Source organism: Bacillus rossius, chromosome 2 (genome assembly GCF_032445375.1).
Source record: "Bacillus rossius redtenbacheri isolate Brsri chromosome 2, Brsri_v3, whole genome shotgun sequence".
NCBI classification, from domain to species: Eukaryota; Metazoa; Arthropoda; class Insecta; order Phasmatodea; family Bacillidae; genus Bacillus; species Bacillus rossius.
Window position 1 is genome coordinate 21,685,733 of NC_086331.1, and position 9,871 is coordinate 21,695,603.

At 32.2% G+C, this 9,871-nt stretch overlaps 1 protein-coding gene across 2 annotated transcripts in view; it reads left to right on the forward strand.

The window, feature by feature from the left end:
• LOC134529160 (calsyntenin-1) overlaps nt 1-7,889 on the forward strand; it is an 82,761-nt gene extending 74,872 nt beyond the window's left edge. Inside the window, exon 18 of one of the 2 annotated variants that reach the window (XM_063362959.1) lies at nt 3,271-7,889. The gene's annotated coding sequence lies outside the window, so the exon portion shown is untranslated. The remainder of the gene's footprint in view (nt 1-3,270) is intronic. The other variant, XM_063362960.1, reaches the window with a different exon arrangement.
• The last annotated feature ends 1,982 nt before the right edge of the window (nt 7,890-9,871 follow it).

A 9,871-nucleotide genomic window follows, 5' to 3' on the forward strand; every position in this document is an offset into this window, starting at 1 on the left:
GCATTCATTAAATAAATACGTATGAAAATAAAATAAAAGCGAACATTGATATTTAATGATCACTTGATATTTAATGAAATTTCACTGTAACACAATTTTGTGTGCTTGTTGAATAAGCAGTTTACCGTGAAGCCTTCATTTTCATTTCACACTTCACAGGCGAGAGAGCCAAAATCGTAACATAATCGAAGTTTTCCGATCGCTAATGAAAAAGCACCATATTGCAAGGATTTAGTTATTTTACGGTCATTAAATATTTTAAATAACGCTTACCTACCCAACCCTCCCGGAAAATAAATAAAAACATTTATTTTACTGACCTGACATAACCTAACCTTTTACTTCGGGTTGAGTATATGGCTCTCTCGCCTATAAAAAGTAGGCTTCCCGCGGTTTATTTTTTCGCTACAACTTCAGTAAATACTAGTTTTTGGTACCTCTGGGCTTTGTTTACAAATGACGTGCATAAATGAAAGCTAAATTTCTTAATCATGCCGAAAAATAAAGCTACTGCGGCATCACGTGCTGACGAGTTTAAGAATGAGGGATTATATGTCAGTGACGGAAAAATACTTTTCTGTAAATATTGTAATTGCCGTTTGGAGCATGAACGTAAGGACACGGTAAACAAGCACATAATTAGCGACAAACATGTAAAAGCTAAACGATCCCCATGCACTTTGAAACGACAGCTTTCAATCCCTGAAGCAGGAGTGGCGCAAATATGCGCAAAAAAACAAAAGGAAGATTTTGTTCTCGAAACTGTTGAAGCCTTTGTAGCTGCAGGTATTCCTCTTGAGAAACTTGACAACAGCAAGCTGACTGCATGGATGCAGAAGCATGTAAGTGGTGCTGGTGATCTTCCAACAGCGGATTGGATGAGGAAAAAGTACATTCCCCTACTTAGAGAGAAAAAAGAAGTGGAAATCAAGCAGCAGCTCTTGGGGCAAGATGTGGTCATACTCGCAGATGAAACCACTGACAAGAGTAATAATTGTGTTTTCAACATCTTGTTTAAAATTCTGAAACCAGGTGCTGAACAAGATGTTATCTTAGGGGCTTCTTGTGTCCTTGATGCAGCAAATGCTGTTTGTTGTTCTCGGGCAGTGATTGATGTATGCTCCAAATATGAAGTCAAGGAAGAAAACATAATTGCGTATGTTACAGATAGTGCCAGGTACATGACAAAATCTGCTGGCACCCTTGAAGGTGTATTTGGTGACCACATGTACCACATACAATGTTGGGCCCATAAAGTAAACATTGTTGGGCAGATCTGGCAAAACAACTTGGAAGAACTGAACCTCTTCATTTGTAAGGTAAAGATGGCCTTTCTTAACACCAGAAAGAGGAGGCATGCATACCTTCAATTTCTTCTCCAGAAACATGGAGAAAACAAGGCTCTGGTCAAGTTATTCCCCATGCCAGTTGTTACACGTTGGAACACATGGTTTGAATCTGTATCATACCTCGCACTCCATCTGCACGACATTGTGGAATTCTTTGAGCAGCTTAGCGAAGATAGCTCTGGTGTTAAATATATCAAGGGACTTCAGAAGGAAGAGTTACAATGTCTTGAGGCCACTCTTACATTTGTGGCTCAAAACTGTAACACCTTTGTAGAGCTAATTAATTTTCTTGAAGGAACAAAGTATCCTACTGCTCATCAGTTGTGCACAAAATTGAGTAAACTGCAAACTACTCTTGATGTATTGGCTAAGGGAATATTTCCTGAAAATGTTGAAGACATTTTGGCTGAAATGAAAACTGTCAACTCTGCAGCCCTTAAAGAGCAGTTCAAGAACACAGCTAAACTCAGTCTTATAAAACTGATTGATCTGGTGAACACTGATCCATCTCGTCAACTATTTCTGGGAATCAGCGCTCTAATGAATCCTCAAAATGTAGGAAACATTCGTGTGGAGGAAAAAGAATTCCAGAAACATATTGGGAACCTACCTTTCCTTTGCAAGGTGCAGAAGACCTCTGTAGCGACAGGCTACATAACACTCCAAAACCTGGTTTCCCAAGAGCAGAAGAAACCGCATGTGAACTACATAGACATGGTGGACATACTATGTAAAATGAAAGCGGATTATCCTGAATTTGCAGCTGCTGCTTTAAAGTTAATATGGATACCTGCAACGAATGTGGACTCAGAAAGATCTTTTTCTAAGTATTCTGTAGTTGTAAGTGACAGAAGAAGATCTCTAAAACCAGAGAATGCTGAACTGCTGACAATGGTGGCTTTTTCCTGAGCTTAATTATATTGCATTTATAGAACAAAAGTTTAACTGTAGTTTCTAAAGACAAAATCCACAATTCTTAATGACGAAAAGTCCTTTTTCATAACACCATAAAATCTTGGCTCTAAACATCAGACTGTGAGCACTCGACAATATCTGAGTAGTAAAACGTTAACAGCGACCTTATTGTAGGCGTAAACAAAACAAAACTACCAGGCACATGTGATTCCATGCCAATACATTGTGCGGAAGTAAGACTTCCAAACAGGCTCGGCACGCAGAAGTTTACAGTCTGTCCATGTCAGACTATGTAAACTAATAACATCAAGGTTTTTGTTTAAAAATAGCACAGTTCATACTAAATAATGTATGTTTATTAAATATTATTAGAGCAAAATACTCTAATAGTGATTCAGTTAGTTAAATTAACTAATATGATCAACTAAAAATCACAGTCATTCAGCATATAAGATGATCGAGTTGCAGATAAGAGAGGCTCTGCTGTACTTTGTTTTCAAGTTTTCAAAGTGCTACATACTACTTGTTATGTACCATGAATATGGTATTGTATATATGTTACCGTTTAGTTCGAATGTGTCAGTCCTAAAAATGACTTCCTTGTTTTACTAATGGCAATGGCAGATTAGAGAAATAATACTCTCTTGGACTCTCACATAAACTCCTTTAGGTATATGCTCTCTAAGCCTAACCTTTTTTAAAATAACATTCAGCGGTAATTATTGTTGTCTGCTAAACAAACAAACAATTACAGTGACTTTAATTTTTCATCCCCGTCGTTCTTCTCGTTACAGTTTTGTCACTGTGTGACAAACCTCTACCAATACCTTTTTTATTTAGTGTCTGAAATTTGCAAACCAAATACAGAATCTATTTTATGTTAAGAGTTAGATAATTTTTGTAAATGATTGAAGTGATTAACAATTGTTTGAGTGACATGTTTGAAGTTTTATGTGAATTTAATCTGCATTTTTGTACACCGTATGATTTTCTCTTTTGTTTCCAGCGTAGGTTGGGTCCGTAAGCAAACTGGAGAGTTGTGACACCCCAGCTTTCTTCGTGTATTCATGTAAAAAGTTCTTGAGAAGACTTTTAAAAACATGAAGCAAAATTAGAGCGACTAAATTATCACCTGAAAAGTAGTAGATTTTTCACAGCTCAGTGCAAAATGAACAAACGTACTAAAACACATTTTAATAACATAGTAAAAATACTGGAGTTCTTTTATTAGTGTCTAGCCATGAAATAGTGTGTTTTTATTGGTGAGGAAATTTTATTTGGTGCCTGTGTGTATATTTACTCTTTTGAGCAGAATGTTATAACTATAAGCACCAACAATGAAGGCAATATTTCTTGATCTGTTGGAGTATTTGGTCATTCCAATGTTGTATTCTGTCTGATGTAACATATAATGTTCTGCTACTACTATATAGCTACGAAATGTAAAATTTGAAGTGTTATATACTAAAATTGTATGTTTTAAGATGTCCTGCAACTGGGGTTATGGGCCTGAGTTGGCAAATTATTTTTTATACATTCATTTAACTATAAAAGACAGCTATTGATTTGCTATTGGTAGGTACATATTTTTTTTTAAAGTATGGACATTTTAAAATATTTTTGTTAGTGTTCCTTTGCAGGGAAACTTAGTTTTTCAATTTTTTACTTTGAGTATTGTTCCTTAATACTGCAAATGTGCAGCTGAATGATACAGTTTTAACATCTTCTCTTGCTGCTTTGTAGTTATGTGCAAGTACTTAACATTTAATTTATTGTTTAAGGCTTCAAAAACATTAAGTTATTATTTTACTGTATCATAAATAATGTATGAAATAAGCTCATGTAGCAAATAGCTCTCACTTAGTGATAAGTGTACTGTAGATAGGTTCTTGTTATTTTTGCAAGATTTAACCTTCCTATATTATTGTGAAGCGCACATTTAACAATTATGTACTTAAAACATCTAATACTCAGATGCTTTTGTATTTTTATATACTGTGTATACATTTTCATTAGTAAAATGTTATCATCATGCAATTTCAGCAAAAAAAATTTCTTCCAGTATTAAAATCATAACAACTATTATTAAGAAAATGCTTTTTATAATTTTTTTTTGTTCTTCAGTTAAATGCTTGTAAGTTACCCACAGTCATAAAATCAAATGGTATATATCTGTGTCTTGGTTAAGTGCTTGCACATTTGTTAGTAGCTTTTACCCACAGTATATGTTACAAACCAGCATTTGAAACAAGTTAGACTTCGTTTTAAGTACTGATTTTTAATTATGTTTTTGTTTCAATTTTTGTTTTTGAAAGTTTGCATTAAATTTTTTGCAAATTAAGATTTGATTACAAAAACAGATTTTGATAAGCACAAACTGCAGCGATGATAAAGTGTATTCAGTGTCAAATCCTTCCCAAGAGCTGTACCTGTAATCATGTAATTTTTTAATTACATAATTTATTTGCGGAAATTTAAAGGATGACTGGGAGAAAAGCTGACAAAACCCATAAGATTGTAAAGGGTACATAGTGAAAGGGGTTAAAGATAGTCAAGTTCTGGTGTTTAGGCATTGGCACAGGCATACACATGCTTGTGAGATATTTTAGTTTTTGCATAAGTAACACATACATATAGTGTTTTTATGTGTTTTATAACTATATATACCACTGCATTTTAAAATTATTTAGTAGCCAAACCTAGAGCTTCAAAACGTGGGTTCGTGAATGAATGTTTCTGCACTTTCACCCACCACCCCTGGAATTTTGTGGGCTCGTGTGCAGCAAATGGCACTAAAGCTGCACTGTTTATTCGCAGTTTAGTCTGAAACTTCAAACAAATTCGTAAGATTTGGAATTCTTTCTGTGCTTTTTATTTAGTGTTAAGTATTATTTTAGTCAAAAAAGCTTGTCATTAATCTAGTTGTATTGTGACATTTGTCTTGTGAGGGCTTTCATATCATAGGAGTTGTTACAGCTTTAAATCAACTTCTAAAAGAAATTGTGTAAAATTTAATTGCCTTTATGGTGCCATATATTGTCAATGACTTACTGTACAATCATAAGCTGTTGCTCCAGCGACCACTAGCCAATACTGATGTCTGTTGCTGATTTAATTGGTTAAATAAAACAGCTTTTGATAATTGTTCTAATATGTGCATATCAGAACAAAATTTTGTACCTTATTTTTTAAATTTAATGCATTTAGTATTCTTCTGGTAATGATGATTAGATTTATAATTGTGGGAAGATAACTATAGGCAAAAAAAATTTAATTGTGGCTAAAGTGATACAAGAAATTGCAAATCCATTTTGGGATAAATATTTGTGCTTGTGTATTGGGTGAACACTGCAATTTTGTAAGGTAAATATGCAATAAGGTAGGTACAACAAATTATTTTAACATAAAACCAGAAATTTCATTCATTTGTCAGTATAAATAACAATGATTTAGTTTTCTGGGAATTACAAACATAGATAACATAAATAAGTCTTTTAGTTACAATATATTTATTGTTTAAATTTAGTGAAGGGCTTAAATTTTGCTACTACAATGTTATTATTTTTAAATATTCAGTAATGTTATGTTTATGCTTTTTAGGAAAAAAAACTCAAATTGTAAAATAGATTATGGCCCTTCTACAATTTTGCGGGTATATCTGTCTGTGCTGTTCGAGCTGATGGTATAGTGCTGATTGCCCAGACTGGTTCAAGTGGTGCTTTCAGAGTCAGGCAGCTAGAACTTCATTATCTATGAGTAGAGACCTGGAAATTTCTGGAGTAGCAGTCTTAAAATTGTTGAGTGACATAGAGACCAAAATTCTTGAGTGAAATACAAGAAATTCTCAAGTAAAGATAAATGCATATGAAACAATGGGCCATGCAAAATTACATGACAGGAAATTAAATAACACTGAAAATGTTTTGTTGTAAGTAAAAAAAATTTAAGTGAAGCTAATTTGAATACTAATTGATAAAAGCATACGGAAATAACTGGTCTTACTAAATCTACCACCACCGTTTCGAACAGGAAAACTTCCCCCCTCCCCCTGTAGAATAGTGGATTATTGTCGTCAGCTGGTCGTCTGGGTTGGAAATCTGTGAACAACTGAGGTCTTGTGAAATATATTGCGAATAAAGAGCTCATGAAATATTTTACAGGGCAAGGGCTGGTGAAATACCTGGATACATGGATTTTTCAATCATGGAAATTTTCGGGCAGGAAAGAATTATTTCCCATGGGAATCAAAAAGGGGAAAAACTTAGTGATCTAGCAAACCTGTACAATTTTCTTCCCTGCTTGGCAGTGTCTGCCATGGAACAGCAATGTGCGAATCTGCGTGTTTTAATACCCTTTAAAATTTTCCATCACTTAACTAACATATTTTGTACCCACGTTTATTTTCTTAAATATAAAAACTGAAGTTAGTAAGGGAGCTATTTTATTTTTCAAATGCTAGTTGTATGAAATATGTAATCTCTGTCTTTCGCTCGAGTCAGATTGATGCACTATGGCTACAGTAATATTCTCCTGCAATCCTGCTGCATTGGCAACTGTTTTGTGATTAAAAAAATACTGACTGCATGAAAAAACTAATAAAACAGTTGTGGATATTCATGAATGGATATGAAAATTTTTAATACAATCATTTACAAAGAAATTTGTGAGGAATTCACTAGTTATAAATGCCTGAAATCATATTTAACTTGAATTGAAATTCATTTACCACTATTTTATAGTGTTTGGTAATTTTTCCAAAATCCATGAGTCACGATTTTTCTGGGTCTCTAGTTATAAGTAACACATTTGAGTGGAAACTAATAATAAAATTGTGCAAAAATACAGTGTTTGTCAACAAATGTTTAAATATATGTTTTTTTTTAATAAATAATTGTTTTATTTCTCTTTTTTTTCTATGTATTAGGTACAGTTTTGTGTATTTGTTTTTTATTGATTACCATGTGAAATGGTAAGTACAATTTCTATAATTACAAATCCATCAAAAAAGTATTGTATTTCTACAAAAATATTTATTTTTAAGTAACATTTCATTACTGTATCAAAATGCCACTAGTTTACAGTTTGTTATAATTGAATTTGACAAGAACACATAATAACAATAGCACTGTACTGCTGTAGTAGAATTTCGTACATAATTTGTAATAACCAAGTGCCTCAACCAAGTCAGTTGTTGCATGTTTCTACTACTGTCAGACAGCATTGCAAAACAATGTGGCCTGTCATTTCAGACAGCACAGACACAGACATTAGCCCAATTGTGGCAGGGCCCAAGGCTCTAAGCATAATTTTTTTCATAAAATATGAACATATTATATCATATTTAGTTTTATTTTCTGTATAACTAAGTGTAATTCAGTTAACATTTACCCAAGTATATGCTGAAAATAATTAACGATTGTTACAAAACACTGTGTTTGTATTTGTATGTTTAAAACATAACATATATACAAAAAATAATAATTTTTTCAATAAAATTTTGTGGTGAAACCAACAAGTTGTACATCAGAATTAAGTTAAATCTTGATTTTTACACTTTTGTATGATATTTTAAAATGTAGATAAAATTTCTTTAATTAATAAATTAGAATTAGGTTGGTAAATGGTTAACAGTATTTTTTTTTTACTATGCAGTGGAAAGAATTTTAATTTTTTATGATGGAATCTCCAATATCAGAATAAGAACCGAAGTACTTAGCTGGCTTTGTGTTTTGCAAATATCTTTCTATGATAGTGTGTATTCATTGATTATTTGTGAGATTCATAGCTTTATTCATCTGGAAAATGGATTTATTAATTTTTTATTATTTTGAATAGGCAAAAACATGAGTATTTATTAGTCAGGTATAAAATTGATGAGAGTTTATTGAAGTTAGTAATGAAATCTGTTGTTTTATGATGCATTTCCTCTCTTTTTATCATAATGTATTTCTCTCTCTGTCTCCTTTTTTTGTGTCTATTTATAGTGGATTAATTAGATCATATTTTTCGCAGTGATAGGCTGAAGTTCGCAGAAAATTACATGCAAATTTTTTTACAGCATTTCAATTTCAAAGAAAGTGTTTACTGTTAAACATACAAATGCTATAAATGAGATTTATCTTTTCACCAAATTGCTCATGATGTCAAACTTTTGTTTGAGTGGTGTTAGCTGGTAAACTTTTTTTTAATTTTAAATATATATTAAATTTTATACAATAGTTTTTTGAGAAATATGTCAGATTTCAGACAAGAAATAACTACAAAAAATTTATTGGTTTAAATGATTAACATAACAACTATGTTACTGAGTTACTTATTGATCTTCTAATCAGTTGTGAGCTACAATAAATACAAATGGTTTGGTTTGTTAAATTTCCTTGGAGTTGATAAGTTTAATAAGTTATCATTAATTAAGAGCTTTTATTTCCTTATTTTACAAGATAAATTTATCAACTCCTCTTTATATTTTTACTGTTTCTTTTTATGTAATATTCATAAAGTTGCAGTTTCAGTATATTCCTAATATAGACTAATGGGCTTGCATCGTACAGATACACACAGAATGACTGAAGGTAATGGCATTTTTTAACCACATGGTGCTGACTTGTCCTTTAACGATATCATCCTGTTAAAGAAGGCTGCTCATGAGGTACAACCAACCAACTCTGCCCCGTTTATGTAGCTATCAAAACCATAAAGCACTTGATGTTTAATGGCACACATATATTGAAACTTATGTTTATGGTACTGTCTTATTTCAATCAAAGGAGCATGCCTAGGAGACCGTAGTTCTCTCGTAAATCTGAGTTTTTAATTTTTATTCAAGCTATCATAGATACTTAACAGAAAATCCTCTCTGATAAAAGATATGGATAAAACTTGTGTTAAGTATAAGAATGTTATATGCTTCGTGGTGTGAACAAAATTTTGAGAGTATGTAGTTATGTGACATATTAACACTAGTTTACATCAAACATAATTCCTGCATGTTTTAAACTCGAGAAAATTCTTGAAAATTAATCACGTTAGCAAGTAATACTATGCTGAAAGATTACAGTACAGAATAAAAGTCATGTGCTGTTGCCAGACTAATATTGCAAGGTGTTAAGGAGTCATACTTCTTGGTTAAATTTATATACTCAATAAGTGCAAAATTATTGCAACTAAAATTGCGTTGGTATTTTAATCTTTAGGAGATCATGCAAACTATGTATGTATGTCTTAGGCAGTATGTGTTGTGTTCTAGATAAAAATAGTAACACAAATAAATGCACACACATGGATTAAAGTAACAATCCAGTCAAATTAATCCACTGTCAAAAATTATATAGATGGTAGTATGAATTCCAATTAGGAAAAAAAGAATTTGCCTATTTCTTTTAATTTTAATATTTTGTCATTCATGTTCATTTTTCTTTCTCTGGCATTTTTAAAGTGCTCTGTTGTATATCTTTACATTGGTGTAAAGGTTTGTTTTAGGACAGCATGTTGCTATATAACCTTATTTGACTGCATTACTCTTAAGCTTAAATAAAAAAAACTTTCAAAACTTATATGTTTGCTCTTTCATAATATTATCAATTTACTCACCTTACAATACAAAGAGT